This window comes from Hermetia illucens, chromosome 2 (genome assembly GCF_905115235.1).
Source record: "Hermetia illucens chromosome 2, iHerIll2.2.curated.20191125, whole genome shotgun sequence".
Lineage (NCBI taxonomy): Eukaryota > Metazoa > Arthropoda > Insecta > Diptera > Stratiomyidae > Hermetia > Hermetia illucens.
The window spans coordinates 5,011,558-5,027,243 of NC_051850.1; the positions used below are offsets into that span (position 1 = coordinate 5,011,558).

General features: G+C 45.1%; 1 protein-coding gene across 1 annotated transcript in view; it reads right to left on the minus strand.

Moving 5' to 3' along the window:
* The window catches only part of LOC119650058, a 191,335-nt gene extending 175,989 nt beyond the window's left edge, over positions 1-15,346 (minus strand). The window contains exon 1 of the mRNA XM_038052548.1: positions 14,688-15,346. The gene's annotated coding sequence lies outside the window, so the exon portion shown is untranslated. The remainder of the gene's footprint in view (positions 1-14,687) is intronic.
* Positions 15,347-15,686: the final 340 nt, after the last annotated feature.

Here is a 15,686-nt window from a genome sequence, read left to right on the forward strand (position 1 = left end):
CCCTGCCCCGCATCGCCTACCGTTCCCCTTCTTACTCCTCTCCTTGTCGACTACCTCATCGGCAAATTTGATGCCAATGTCGGAGCTGGCTACGATGGTCTTCCCAACCTCTTTTTGCTCAAAACTGGTAGATCCATCTCCCTTCATTTTCCCGGCTTGTGAAAAGAGGCTCTCATCATCTTGGGAATGAGGAACAGACGTGGCTGTACCACTAGGTGCGGTAACGTCCAGAGAAATCAGACACAAGGCCGGCGGAACGTGGGGATAAACTGGAAACCCTGGTGAGATCCACACTTTACGCACCAGGCTCTTCCGTCAGCGGTAATGTGCTCAAGAAGCGTAATGCTAACACATCTGTTGTGGCCAAAGCTTTATTGTGCACCATACCAGGGCTTACAACCACGCGTCCCGCGGGGATTAGTACCGGTGTGCCGGGAGGTGATCAAATCAGCGAGAGAGATCTCAATGAAGCTGGTCCCTCCGATAGGAATACGGACTCGAAGGCAGAAAGGAAGAGGACGTATACGCAACCTGCAGCCTCTGTTCTGACTACTGCCGTGGGAGTTTCCTCCAAGGATGGCAAAATGTCAGAGGGACAATTTACCATCTTCCGAGAATGCCTGCGGAGAAAAATGCTGGAGCCTGGAACGAAGTCATGATTTAACAATCAAGGTTTTCGCGATGCCCTTATCCATTTGGAGTGCACTGACGAGGATGCCTTAAAGTGGCTCCAGCAGGCAAACCCGGCTTTGAGTTTTGGCGGTCGGCCGAAGCTCACTATTTTGAATACTGAGCTACGCAGGACAGAACATGTCGGATGTTGGTTACCGGGCCCTTGAAGGAAGGCATGCTGGATGAACAGAACCCGAGTACGGACTTTTGACACTGGAGGATTAAATTCATGAATGCCAAGAAGAACAAATCTAGAAACGTGGACGATTTAACTTGGTATTCGAACTGGACCAAAAGAGTCTGAATGTGTTAAGGGAAGTCACCATATGGTGTTCCACTTTTTCCTAGATAGACTGAAATTCAGTCATATCAGGATACTGTAGAGCATTATCTCCATTTTGAGAGCGAAGAACAATGATGGTCTTCGACTCACACAATATAGAGCAAATTGCAGCATCTTCGATGCGCTCTCCCACAATGGAGCTGCGCGCGGAGAATAGTGCATACAGGGGCGGAGCTCCCTATGGGGTTCGCACTGGTGAAGGGACTACAGAGTGAATCCTACCTACTAGTAACACCTTCCAAGGAACAGGCGGAAGAAAGAGAAGCCAGAGACGTGAACGGAACTGACTTGATTCCAGTTCGAGCGATCGAATCTATGCAAAGCGGACACCGCAAACCAGACAAGGTGCTAAGCGGAAAACAGACGAATCCACTGCGGTATGAGATGGGACTTTTTATGGATGAGGAACTGCGGTACCTCCAAGTGCGGCTTTTCTCAAACACGAGGGGATCGAGTCTCTGGCAGTACAATGTGGGGGAAACCCCGTCACACGCGGACTGCGGCACACGCTTCTAACTGTTTTCCATAACATATTAGAATAAGTTTATGTCGAAAAACATAAAGATTGGTCAAATTAACCCGCAGCATGCCAAAGTCTCCTCCCATCTGTTAGCAGCGAGGCTGACAAAGCTGAAGGACTTCCCCTACATTTTTTTCTGATGCAAGAGCCGTGGATTTGATTTAACAAAATCTGTGGCATTGAATCAGTAAGGGGGACTAGGATCTTCTACGATGAAAGATCCAAAGGACGAAACGCTTGTGTCCTGATGTCATGACGGTTAGAGGCAACTATGCCGAGACAGTTTTGCCCCCAGGACTTAGTTACGGTCATCAAGCAATATCAGATAAATGGCGAGAGGAAAAACATCATATAATTGCCTCCGCTACCCTTTACCCTATGATTCTTTGTATCCTCCACCGACGCAAGAGCTTAAGGATCTGGTAGCATATGCAGAAACAAGTGGTCTGGAACTCTTAATAGGTTGGGATGCGAATGCTCAACATATTTGTTGGGGCAGAAGCAAACGCAATCCAAGAGGAGAGAAGCTATTTGATTTCATCACTTCAGCTGGTCTTATGACTGCAAACGTAGGGCGTGCCCCTACGTTCTTGGGACCGAGAAGAAGCAAAGTAATTGACTTAACAATCTGTACCTCAAAAGTGGTAGAGTTGATTACACACTGGCGAGTGCTAGACGAGGTCTCACTGTCAGATCACCGATGCGTAGAATTCAATCTGACTGTTTCAGGGGAAAGTCTGCAGTACAACGACCCTAGGAAAATGGATTGGATAAAGTTCAATGAACTTCTTGGCAATAAAATACAGTTCCCTAGGCGACTAAGGACTCCTTTGGTGCTGGAAGATGAATTGAAAACTCTGAACTGCACACTTTTAGAGTGCTATGAAGAGGCTTGTCCTATTTCCCGAGGCCAAAATGATTCCTTGATGGAACCGGGAACTACAAAAACTCCCCCTGAAAAGGTGAGAGTTGCCATACTGTCCTTTGAACATTTTAGAGCGCCTGGCGTAGATGGCATTTATCCAATGCAAAAGGCCCTCCTTTTGCATGGAGCATTTAAAGCAACCTCTAAGAAATATTTTTAGAGGAAGTCTTGCTCTGGACGACCTGCTTTCCTCTTGGCAAAAGGTTAAGGTAGTTTTCATACCGAAACCTAGGAAAGATGACTATTCTAATCCAAAGAACTTGAGACAGATCAGCTTGACTCCATTTTTGTTGAAAGGTTTGGAGAGACTGGTTGAGCGTCACATTCGTGGAAACACACTTAGATCGCACCAACTTAATGAAAACTAACAAGTCCTGTGTACAAAGAAAGAGGATGTAACTTTGAATGGTGAGTACATGATGGAGGTATTCCTGGTCATGAAAGAGGTGTTTGACCGTGCGCCTTTCAAAAACTTTGTGATGCCACAAGAGCGCATGGTGTTGATGATGCTTTAATTAAGTGGATCCATGCTATGCTAACGCAGAGATTGCTGTGGGCTGAAGTGCATGTCAATCGCTACCTGACTGCAGAAGCAACGAAGGGCTGCCCCCAGGGAGGTGTGCTTTAGCCACTCCTGTGGAGTATGCTGATCGACTCACTACTATACGAACTGCAAAATTTGCCAATACACGCTCAAGCTTATGCTTATGATGACGTGGCTGTGCTTACTGTTGATCGGGATCTTGGAACGGTGTGTAGAAATACACAACGTGCCGCTGATTTGATAGACAGTTGGTGCCCCAGACATGATCTTTCAGTTAATCCAAATAAAACCACAAAGGAGAAAATTGGACGGACTTTGCCTCCCTGAGATGAGGGGTACTACCCACTAACTCTTCAAAGAATTGAAATATCTGGGAATCACTCTAGATAATAAGCTTCTTTGGAACAAACATGTAGAGGTAAAGATGAAACGAGCCCTCACAGCTTATGGGCTGTGCAAACGGACCTTTGCCAAAAAGGTTTTCACCGTAAACTAGCCACACTGCAAAAAACTGTGTGTCTGGGTATCGCTGGTGCCATGAGCACGACATCTGGCGCAGCTCTGAATGCATTACTCAATATGCAGCCCCTGGATATATTTAATCAACGCACTGTAATGAGAGCAGCTCATAGACTAATTCGATTAGATCTATGGGGAAACAGAAGGAAGCAGATGTGGGGGCACAGAGCATTGGAAGAGTTACTGGGAGTACTAAATCCAGTTCGTACAATGCCTTCCGATTCGGATGTCCCGATACATCTGTTTGAAGTTACCCTGAAGTGTAGAGAGAACTAGGAAATCCCAGAAGAATACGTGGCGGGATCTACGGAGATCTTCTATACCGGTGGCTCAAAAACAGAAAAGGATTCTGGAGCCGAAGTCTACCTCTCGAATAAAAACGAGAAGTGGGCTTTTCCTTTGTGACAGACAACCCTAAGGGCAGCAAAGTGGATGATTGACAAGCGGTTGAAGAGCACGCGCGTCTCGCAATCTGCAGTGATAGCCAAGCTGCATTGCGGGCGTTGTTTAGTCCTTTGATCACCTAGGAAACCGTTCAGAAATGCAGAAACCGTTTGAACTCTATCTTTAGATTCGATACGGTGAAACTACTCTGGGTACCTGGTCACTGTGGTGTAGAGGGAAATGAAATCTCGGATGCTTTGGCGAAAGAGGAGTCAATCTCCCCAATGCCGGGACCGGAACCAACAATTGGAGTATCAGTAGCATTGGGTTCTCCAGTTGCGACGGTTAGCATCACATCCACTCTGTGAGATGAGGGTAGCGAGTTCACTGGGCCAACACGCCCTGAGTTCTGAGAAGCTGTTGTTTTTCCCCCACCACAAACACACACCCCTCCTCTTGCTATCCACAATGAGGGTAACTCAAAAATCATATTTCCCTGGTAGCATCCCACTTTTTCCCAGAATCAATTCGAACCCCACATTGGGCGCCGTTTTGGAAATGGTTATAAATATGATATTCTTCTTCTTTTTTTTCAGCCTTTGTCCCGTTGTATTATTAAGAAATTGAAATTAATGCAATATAAGAACAAGAGTAATCCGAACCTGACCAAATCGATAGAAATAGACAAGTATCTCTAGTCTGGATTTCAGTAAATGCCTCTGGCCTGAAGAGACAAAATTTTCACCTTCAAGCCAACCAATCAATTTCAACGTGTCCTGGCTGTGAAACTAATTTGATTAAGTCCGGCACCTATGGTACTTTGATTGAAATAATGTCCCCCGATATTGGACCCCCATATTTCCCCCTTATGCAACCCACAAACATGCGCCCTTACCCCTAAACTGATTCCTCCCACCTGTTGTCTAGTTCACTTTAGTCCCTAATTTCCACTCTATAAAAATTTAAACCAATTCCCGGTCCATTATCAAATATTTAATAATCTTTCGCTGTTACTATCAACCACCGTGCAATAAACAACCCGCCTTTATCTAATTAATTAACAATGCACGTCAACCGAGTTCTTTCATTAATGCCTTGCATAATTTACAACCCCTAGCGCCAGCCGCGCGGAGTCCTGTGTGTTCTGCCAACAAAACTCGCCAAATGAATTTTTAAAATTTTGATTACACACCTTCGTCCTGCTCCTCCCCTCCACCTACTACCCGACTTGCATAAATACTTTGCGTAATATTTTCACGTCGCCGTTCACATTCATTTCAACATATCTCCGTGATGTGAATACGACCCAGGACATACGCGGAGGTGATGTACTCGTACATATGATCAAAAGGATAATCCCCCCATTCAGTTGGGCTTTCATTATTCTTGTCACTGTGGCATTTCTGACCTACTCGGGGGAGGTGTAAACGCGTTCGCAGCCACGCTACCATGTTGAGGAGACCATTCTGTTCATATTCAGAAAGGGCAGCAAGGACATCTGATGAGGGTTTTTGTACTACTCCTTTTTTGCGTTATTTCGGCAATGGAAAAATAGGAGCGACATGTGGCTGTGACAGTCACCCCGGGGGTTGTACTGGCCTCCGATGTCTCTCTTGTTCGATGTTTGAATTTCGGATAAATTAGTACACTCCGTGGGAAATATTCAGTTTCAGGTCACCAAGGATTATTCCAAATATTGATACCAAATTGGTTTTCTAGTTCGTCTACCACCTCCGCGAAGTTCCTCGAATTTCTTGCTTCCAGTTGTTTTTGGTACGAATTCCAAGAACTAATTTATTCCTCTTGTCCCAAATATATCAAATTCTGCCTTGCGAATTCATAGAGCCTCCACCCACCGTATGTTCCAAGGAGGCCCTGTAGGAGTTACACGCTCTACACCGAGGGAGTGCAAAGCCAATTTTGTCACAGTATGCAGTTTTTCATTACACATAAGTTTGCCATTAGTATCCGCCTTAATCCCGCTGAGCGTACCCATACTATCTACTGTAGAGAAATTAGGAAATCCTTAAGGGATGAACTAGATTACGAGCAGATGCTTTTATGGAACAAAGGCCTCTCGTCTCCCCATAATGTCATATGTTATTTTGAACCTGTCTAGAGGTAAGTGTACTTTTATTGGTGCGTCGAGGGTCCTTTATGTGTCTGCCTGTCCCAGGCAGTTTGCGCGTAGGTAGGCTACGTATTTTGTTTACATATGCTTTACGCACTTATGGCGCTTAAGCTTGATATGTTAGCGACGTTTCGACCCTTTCATTCTTCAACTCTATAAAGTTGAGTGGGGACATAATCGGGCCCGATTTATCAGGAAGGCCTTTTTGATCCCAGCGCATTTACCTCAAACGGATTTGACTTTAATCCGGAACTAAAGCTTACTAGCGGCCGACAATAGACGGTAAAAGGACACGTGTAGCCAATCGGAGCCATTGATCATTCCCATGCGGATAATTGACGACGTATTACATTTATGTAGCATGTGCGTGAGTAAGTGAAGACGTGCGTGCCTTGGTTCCGACTGTGGGGATGATCTAAAACACGAGGGTATGGACAGAATGGAGACGAGCATATATGGGCAATTTGTCCAAGCTTTTGCCATGAAGGCGCGTAGGTAATGCCTTGGTAAATACCCCATATGATTCCGGGCAATTGATAGTGACACATTTCTGAGTACCATATGTATAGTAGTTTGGGACTGTGTTTCCATTTAAGGCTCATGACGGGACAGCTTCAAGTTATCTTTCATGCTTGCCGTGTATTGTTGGGAGCCTCACAGCGAGAGGAACTAGGGGATGTGAAATTTCCGGCATATGGTGTGTGTTTGCCTTTTGGATTTCGCCTGTTCGCAGACATTTTATCGATTTATGCGAGCAAAGCTATGACGAAAATAAATCTTACTTGACTAGTAAAATCCATTTATTATGTATTTACAAATTTCTTCGTTCAATGGAGATGCGAGATTGAATGAGCACAAAGGATGTGAAGTTAGGTAGTTGACACGTGCCTGTATTATATTGTACTGAGTTCATTTGTTACGACCCTTAGGGGGCATTGATTCCAAGCTTGGGATCTTAAATTTCGTGTCAAGAGATTTAGCACAAAGGGACCAACAGGAAGTCGTTAACTTACCTAGAAATCAAAGGCCATTTTGCAACCAGAAATTGGCTAGGATTTCAGCAAATGGGATAGGCAGTCCAATGACACTGAGAGAGGTGAGTTTCTTGCTAATCAAACTTTCCCCCTATCCGAGACCTGGATGGAATGATACATTGGGCTCACTTAAAATGAACCCAAGGTAATGTAATTAAAACAGGGAAGAGTAATTGGTTCTACATAAATAATCGAAGCGTCAATACGACCCTTTGGATTACGCGTCTCTGGCATTTCTGCATTAGATCGAAACTTACATCATCGTGGTGTGGAGGCACTGTAGTGTGGGGCCGTTTGGCAGAGATTCGTCCGAACTCTACTCCAGGTTAGCAAAACTCACCACGGCTGGAAAGTCACCCGCCTTAATGGCTCGCCTACCTGTTGACAGCAGGTTGACAGCCGCCAAGCCGGTGGAGCCACCAAGAAGAGAAAGGTGAGGCAGCTTCTGATGAGTTGCCTCTGACCTGGACGAAACCGTCAATCAACTTGTTTTACAGAAAATAGTCTGCCTGGGTCTGTCAAGAAAAAATAGGTAGATGTCACGTGATCAGGCAGACCATGCAGCCACATTCTGTGTCCCAGGCAGCAGACAGAAGAAAAGTGCAAGTGCTCCATCATTCCCGACCTGCAGACGGCAAAAGGCAAGTGCGATAGCCCCGTCGCTCCTGATTCGCAGACACACAGCAGAAACCTGATATATGTTCTCAAGTCAGTCTACAAAGAAAATCCGACGACCTCCAATATGATCCGATTCCGCGAATTAACGCGAAAATCAGAGTGAAAATTAGTAAATAGGATGTGCAAGAAAATCAACCCATCAATGCGATCAATGCAGGCTGTCTGGCGCTTCTCTGATGCTTGTGGTTTCCTCTGTCACTAGCATTGGGGTTCGAGTGATTCCGCTCCGGGGGAAAGTTCCACTCTAGTCGTGATTAAATTTTTGCGTTTTTCGCTCGTTGGACAACTCTTTGTTTTCTTTTTCAAGTAATCCGTATAGTTTCACAGCAGATAACAGCGCAGCAAACGCCTCCGGTGCCTCCGCACCCCCCATGGCCGCAGTGGCGGTACGAGTGTCGACTTTTGGCATAGTAGCCCAGAGGTCTGGTTCCGATAACTGCAAGCGCAGTACACGCTCGCGGGCATCATCGTCGGCCTGGACTAGGGTTCGATTGGACTCATCGCCGCCGTTCTAGAGGAGTGTTCCTACTCGAACTTAAAGCACACCCTCATCAAGTGACTGTCAATAAGTGAGTCAGCAAAGCTGTATCCCTTGCTGACCGAGTTCACCTTACTCGACCGCTCGCTGAGCCAACTGCTGCGTGAGATGAAGAAGTTGAGCGGGGATAAGATCGCTGTGGTTACAGCCACTCCCGGGGAGTAGCCAGACCATCTTGACCTGTGAGAACTCTGGATCTTTGGAGGTGAAAAACACCGCGGATAAAATCCACCGTCTCTAAGCTAGCGGGTACTCCACTGTAACTTTGCGTTTGGAAGGAAAGTCCAAAACCCGTTCCCAGTCCGCCACCGGAAGAAGGCGTCGGGGAGCTCAACGAATCTTGCAATTTGCTGGTACTACCGCATCTTTGCCCACAAAGCAAAGAAATGTACCAGCCCGTGCACGTTCTTGGCTTCAAACTTGGAACTCATTGAGAGCTCCGGCAGGGACTACCCAGAACGCAGCTCCAGCCAACTTAACAATATACGACCCCTTGAGCAAGCGCCATTACCTGGTCGACACGGGCACAGATGCCTCTGTTCTCCCGATTCCGCAAGAACTTAAACTCTTCTTTTTTCTTCTTTTTCTTCAGCCTTTGCCCCGTTCACAAGCGGGGCCGGCTTGTCATGACCAATTTCCCCATTTGGCTCTATCAAATGCTTGATCTGGATCCAATCTCGAGGCTTTTAAATCCCCATCTAGCGTATTAAGCCACCTTTCTTTCGGCCTGCCTTTTGGTCGTTTACCATCAACTTGGATATTCAGACCAATCTTGGCAAGTAAATTCTCGTTAGCGCGAATTACGTGGCCATACTATCGAAGACGCCTCTCTCGCAGTTTTTCCACGATCGGTGCAACCCCATATGGGCCGAGAGAAGAATCCTCCAAGAATCTTTGGCGCCCTACATGAGGATGGACAATTTCGTAGCCTACATCACGACGAAATCTATGAACGATACCACGATCGTCTGGTTGTAAATAAAATACACCTCAACAGGTTACGGTGGGCGGGTCGCCTAATCCGCATGGATAAGTAAGATCCTGCCCGGAAAATCTATAAGGCCAATATCTATGATAGAAAAAAAAGACGAGGCAGACCCTTCCTGAGATGGAACGATGGTTTAGGTCAGGACACCGGACAGCTTTTAGGATTATCGAACTGGTGGGAGTCAAATACCATTGGAGTTACCAAATCTCCCATCACTCGCGGCCCTTCTTACGGATAAGGGAACGTTCGATGGATATGCAATGGGGATACACTTGCACGCATACGGAGATATGCGTATTTGGGCATATTTAAGTACAGGCCGGATAAGTGGGAACAAAAACACGTACGCCAACCAGGATTAGACAAGAAAAGATAAAGCTTCCGAAGCCCAGTACCAGCGGTTTTCCAGAGTGAACAAGCTCTCGACCACCACAGTGCCTCAATAGTGGGAACTTTGGCTACTGTGGCATTAACTATTACAAGCGCACCGAAGGGAGTAAAACTGGTTCCATCTACGGAGCCTTCAGGAGAAGCTCGGTTATTCATAGATCCCTACACTCCCGAGCACAAGTTTCCGATTGAAAGTGCTGCCCCCAGTGAAGAGACTGTAGCGGGGTGAAACGAAAAGACGAAAATTCTAACGCCTAACTATTCTTGCAACCCAGGATCAATCGGGAGTTGCCTTTTTCGCCCTGGCTAAGAAGATCATGAAGCTCTGGGAATTTATCAAGAAACGATGGGATATTCATCAGATTATAAGGCCCACGATAAGAGGCATCTAGTTGGTGTAGGGCAGGGCACAAGATGAAACAGGCTTCGGGCGGAAAAGTAAACCTGGCAACACAAATCACTTCCATTCAAAACACAGGCGAAACTGGAGAAGAAGTTTTGCGTACTGTTGAAGGAATCTACAAAAAAAAGCAAACTACCAGAAAAAAAGACTTAATTGTCAAGACAGCGGAGCAAGTGAGAAGAATGCCTGAAGCCGCGGCAAAACCCACATAGTCATTATTACGTTGAAAGGGAGCTGACCCTACAAAGAGAATGTGGAAGTATGGAAAAGGTGGCACCTAGGAAAAAGTGCGATCAGACGGGAATACAACCAAAGCTTATCATCCTCCCCGAATGAGGGGAAGGTTCATATTCTGAAATTCTCAAAAGAGTAAAAGCAAACCCGATGAGTTGTGGGTGGAAGATAATGTTAAATGCATCAGACAGTTCCCAAAAGAAGAACTTGTTGAAATTCGAGGAAGCTAACAATTTAACCGCGGACCAGCCAAATCGGAGCTCATTAGGGCCAAAAACCGACATAAGGGCTAAGAGGCCTAGCTGCAACCTTTTCGGCGGTACCGTCATAGCATGCCTAAAAGGAGAAATATAATCTGTCCAGCGGAAAAAGCAAAAGTTGACGTTGCTCTCTAGATGGAATAACCCACCTTGAGATTGAGAAAATGGTTGCACATTCCGTTCCTCCTCCCCTCCTCTGGCGTACCGCAGGGATCTATTCTGGGCCCTTTATTATTTTTACTCTTTATCAACGACCTTCCCCTTCTTTACTTGTCTAGACACTGTTTCGCTGGTGCTCTGCTAATGGTTTAACGTTAAACGTCAGAAAATGGCATTCTATGTGCTACTCGCACAAATCCTCACCCACTTGCCTTTCCTACTCTCTTAACGAACATTCCTTATCATCTCAAAACTACACTGAAAACCTTGGAGTTAGTTTCAACAGTAAGCTCCGCTTCCGACGCCCATTGCCTGGAAGTCACCAAACGAGCTGCCAAATTGTCGGTATTTATACTTCGCTCGTCCTCTGAATTTGACTCCATCAAACCCTTCTTAACTCTCTTCAACTGCCTCGTGAAAAGTACCCTTGATTACTACTCCATGGTCTGGTCACCCTCCCGTAAGTACGATTGTTTTGCCCTTAGAAAGGTGGAACGTAAATTCAACCGTTCCCTCTTCTTTAAGAAAAACTTCCCCGAAGATCTGCCTGTAAAACGTAAACAGGAGAATTTGGTTTGCAGCACTTTTAGAGTCCTGTCAGATGAGGCAGTACTGATGGTGCCGGGTATGATTACAATCGATATTTTAACGAAAGAAGTGAGTGTGCTGTACCATGCAAGACATATTGATGCGCAAACAGAACGTAGGAATGAAGCAAGACCAAACTCACATGATCTCCAGCAGGACAGATGACGCACAGGCCCAATTCCAAAAGTATGTTGTGGCTTTAAGGAAACACAAAGAGACCAGCTATGACAATACCCAGTTCCTTACGAGGCACGGTGGTTTCTACAGGCAGAATCTGCACTACTTTCAGCTAAATCGCAGAATCGTCTTACATACAGTAGCTTACTAGAGGATTCAGAACATGTGATGTTCCACTGCCCAGGGTTCACAATGGAGGGAAGGAAACTGATCCAAGCGCTACCAAGGAGCGTGAGCTCTGAGAACTGACTGAACTGAACTGACTCTGAGAACTGACACTGACGGTTTCATTCGCAATTGTAAAAAACACAGGATGTGCTGCTGAAGTAAACTAGAAGGAGGAAAGTTTGAAGGAAATGAAGCACGAGCTCTCGTCCGAGATGGGCCCATGAGTTGCTGGTTTCTTCACCTCCGTGTACAAACAAAAAAGACTAAAGGGGGTTTAATAGATGAACTATCAAGAAAGACCTCAAGGTTCGGCATAAGGCCAGTCTAGTAAGAATGAACGATTGAGACTATCATTGTAGCACTATAAATGGTTTCTAAGACTGTCTTCTTCTTTTTCTTCAGCCTTTGTCCCCTTAACAAACGGGGTCGGCTCATCGTGATCGGTTTCGCCATCTAGTTCTATCAAAAGCCTGATCTGGAGGCTTTCAAATCCTCATCCAGCATATCAAGCCACTGTATACTGCCCTTTTTAACTTGATATAGAGTAACAATGTAGAACGTATCCATAAACCGTTGTCCACACAGAACATGGCCTCAATAGTCCTTCCGAAGAGCTCATCTTTGTTGCAAAATAGGATGACATTACAGCGGACAGAATTTCCTCTGCTGTAGAATGCAAACCATAGAAAAGGCTTCACTGATGAAGGACCATCGATCAACATTAATTACAGATCTTTGCTGTTCGGAAAATCCACGTCGACGTAGATACTTTTAAACGCTACCACGCATTCATGCAACGATTGTGGCCCTCTGTCACACAGGGTACCCCGATAGCTTAGTAATTAGAGCGCTAGACTATCGGAACGGAAGGTTGCATTTCAAGTATCGCTGACAATAGGTCGGATACCATTCTCCTCAGCTAAGAATGAATCTCTGAGGCAGGTTAGAGTAATAATCCAAGCTACATCAACTTCTAACCATGGAAGCCCTAACATGCTTCCAGACCTAAATCCAAATCAGATTTTCACATCATCGATTAGCATTACCACATAAGCATAAATCAGCACTAATTAGGGACATGCAAAAAAATCTGATTTGGACTGCAAAATATAAAGAAGTAACGTCTATATGCAAATGCACCAAAGATCCATCATGCTTTCTCACTCTAACACATGGGAGCTTACGGACAGGTGGACTACTTTCTACTAATGTAGGTCTGAGTGCATACCGAGATCACACAAGCTTGCTCACTATTCAGGAAAAGCCAATTCTTCCAAAATGAAACCAAATTTTGTCAAACGAGAAATGATTACGACGAAAATGGATTTCTTGGGAATCAAAGAGTTGTGATATCTGCCGCTGGTAGGTCCCCATGTTTTCATGGAGAAAGTCGCTAAAGTAGATGGGTAATACGTCAGGCTTGTTGCACCATTCTTTGCAATTAACACAGGCGGGGAACCTATGATAAACCAAGACCATCCAATTCAAGGCATTCAATCTCCATAAATAGACTTTCATGCAAATCAAGCAACTTTTAGAAGGACGCTCATTACACGAAACTACGCTTCCCTCAAGCACAATCAACAACAAACTAATGATAACGGAGAACATTATTTGAAGTTTTTAGTGAGCAGGGTTTTGTTTCCGTGCTTATTCCCGGGATACAACGAGGCTCTTGATTCCCTTTGATTCATCTTTGATGAAAATGATAACCAAATCATCAAAGCTGAAAATCAGATACGTAGCAAAATTGTTTACCCTCCCGCGGGCCAACCCCCCACGTAATTCGATCGCATCATGAAATCTTAATAATGAAGCCAACCTTCCCGAAAAGTTGATTTAGAGGGCGTAAAAGTTAAAGCTGAAACTCCGCCATAAAAACTAGGTCACGAAAAGGCCACATAATTTCTTTGAAAGTACCGCCTGCCGCTCGAAACTTTGTTTTTTTCTTGCCTGAACATACGGAAAGCCACGAATACCCTCCAAACTTGCTTTCATCCTTGAAATTTCAAAAACACTTTCCACCAAAATCATTCATCATCAATTTCATTACGCTAACTCGAAATGACTTTTCCGTTCGTTGGCCAGCAGAAACAGATAAAACTTTACAAATTCACTCCATATCCTTGGTTAATTCAATTACCCAACACCCTGAAGCAGTTTGCCTTGGTCTTATGGTTTTCCACTTGTATCCTTGCTCTTTTCGGCCTGAACACGCACTCCAGAATTGCAGACGATACCCTTCGTCCTCAACGAACTTCAAACTTGGTCTGGATAATAAATATTGCGTGCGTGTATCCCTGCACTGGCGTATCTACTTACCAAAATCAGGTAACTTCCAGCCGAGTGGAATTTGTTTTATGAACCCACTTCAAACCTGTTGACTGGTTGCTCCAGCTCACCCCCATGCCATGGCAGGACTCGTACTCTGTCATCATTAATGGAAAAAATGTGTCTTTAATGCAGATAGAGTCCGCGTCGGGTTTTGTTCAAACTTCGTTAATATTTCATCTAATAAACAACATCATCGTAGAACGTGAGTAAAGTGAATAATAAATTGAGTCTGCAGAGAAGGAGAAGGACTTTCCGGCCCAAAGGCAAACAGCCCGGGACGGAATCCGGAGTTGGGACAGGTCGTGTGCTGTTCCACTTAAAGTGGCATGACTTGGCCAAATAACAGTTTGTCGATAATGCCTTCTCGGCTTTCTAGTTCTTCCAACAGCAGGCGATGTCGCCCGTGAAGGAGCAAACTTGCAAAGTATTCGAAACAACGGAGAAGTTCCAGTTGATGACACTGGACGCTCGTCGAAAACTTGCTAGAAAAACTTTAAACTAAACTCAGCCTTGAGGGGTTTATTAGGTCTGCGTCTATTCAATTATCGCCAATGGTTTCTGGGATTGGTCTCACCTCTTCCTCCTTTCATAGCACCAGATAGAATGGGGTCTTCTACATATCAGAACAAAGTTTCTGGAGGAGTCTCACCAAGAGGAACTTCCAAGGAATCATTGAATAAATATTTTCATAAACTCACCCTAAAAAGGAAAAAAATCTTCTTCTCGCTTTCCCGTCTCTCAGCCTTTCATCAAACTTCACTTCCTCTTCCTTGAGAACTTCAAGAACAAACACCACCGTCAGAGGAAATCCTTGCACGCACCAAAATTCAAACGCGAAAAATCATCACTTACAACTGGCTATTCGTCATTCTACTCACTTCCTATAAAATGGCGCAATTTTCCTGCTTAATTAATTATTCACCGAACGCATCTTATAAAAATGAATCGCACGATTTAAAATCAGCGCCTGGAAAAGTTACCACCAACTTTTCCACACCCTCAAAAACCTGCAAACCTTCGACCCAAATCCACAACCGTAAACCGTTTTTCAACCCTCGTACACTCTTTCGCGCCGTAAGATTTTCCAACTGTAATAGATAAATGAAAAATTTACACTTTTTTTGGGGGGAGGAAAAAACCGCGCTAGGAACTTTTCCCCGGAAAAGTTAAGGACGCAGATTTGATTTCGCTTTAGCCGCACTTTCCTTACGCTGCTTTAAAAACCAGTCCGGAAAGAATCAGAGCACAGACAGGGTTCCTAGAAGGGTACCGGAAGAAGACCGATCCAAACAAGCATGCAAATATTTCATCCCCTAAAATCTCTCACGTGGAAATTTCAAAGTGTCGACTTCCACACTAGTCGCGGCATAGATAAGAACTGAAGTTGTCTGATAGCTTTCGGCTCTGTTTTGTAAAAGATTCCGTCCCCCGGAGGACTGGTCGAAAAACCTACCCCAAACTAGCATGGATGGGTCGAAAATGCTCGGAAACCGAATCCCAAGGCTGCCTACTGCGCAGGTGTCTGTTTTGGAATCGTTTTGTTGTTGCTGTCTATGAGGAACTCACGTGGTAGCTGACTGTCCTTCGTCCTAGTCGTGGCAAAGATGTTGCCCATGCATGTGACCTAGACCGTCGCAAACAGGCCGAAAAAAGGCTTTCAGATGGACGAGCCGCTCTTACGTTGAGGTAGTCCTCCG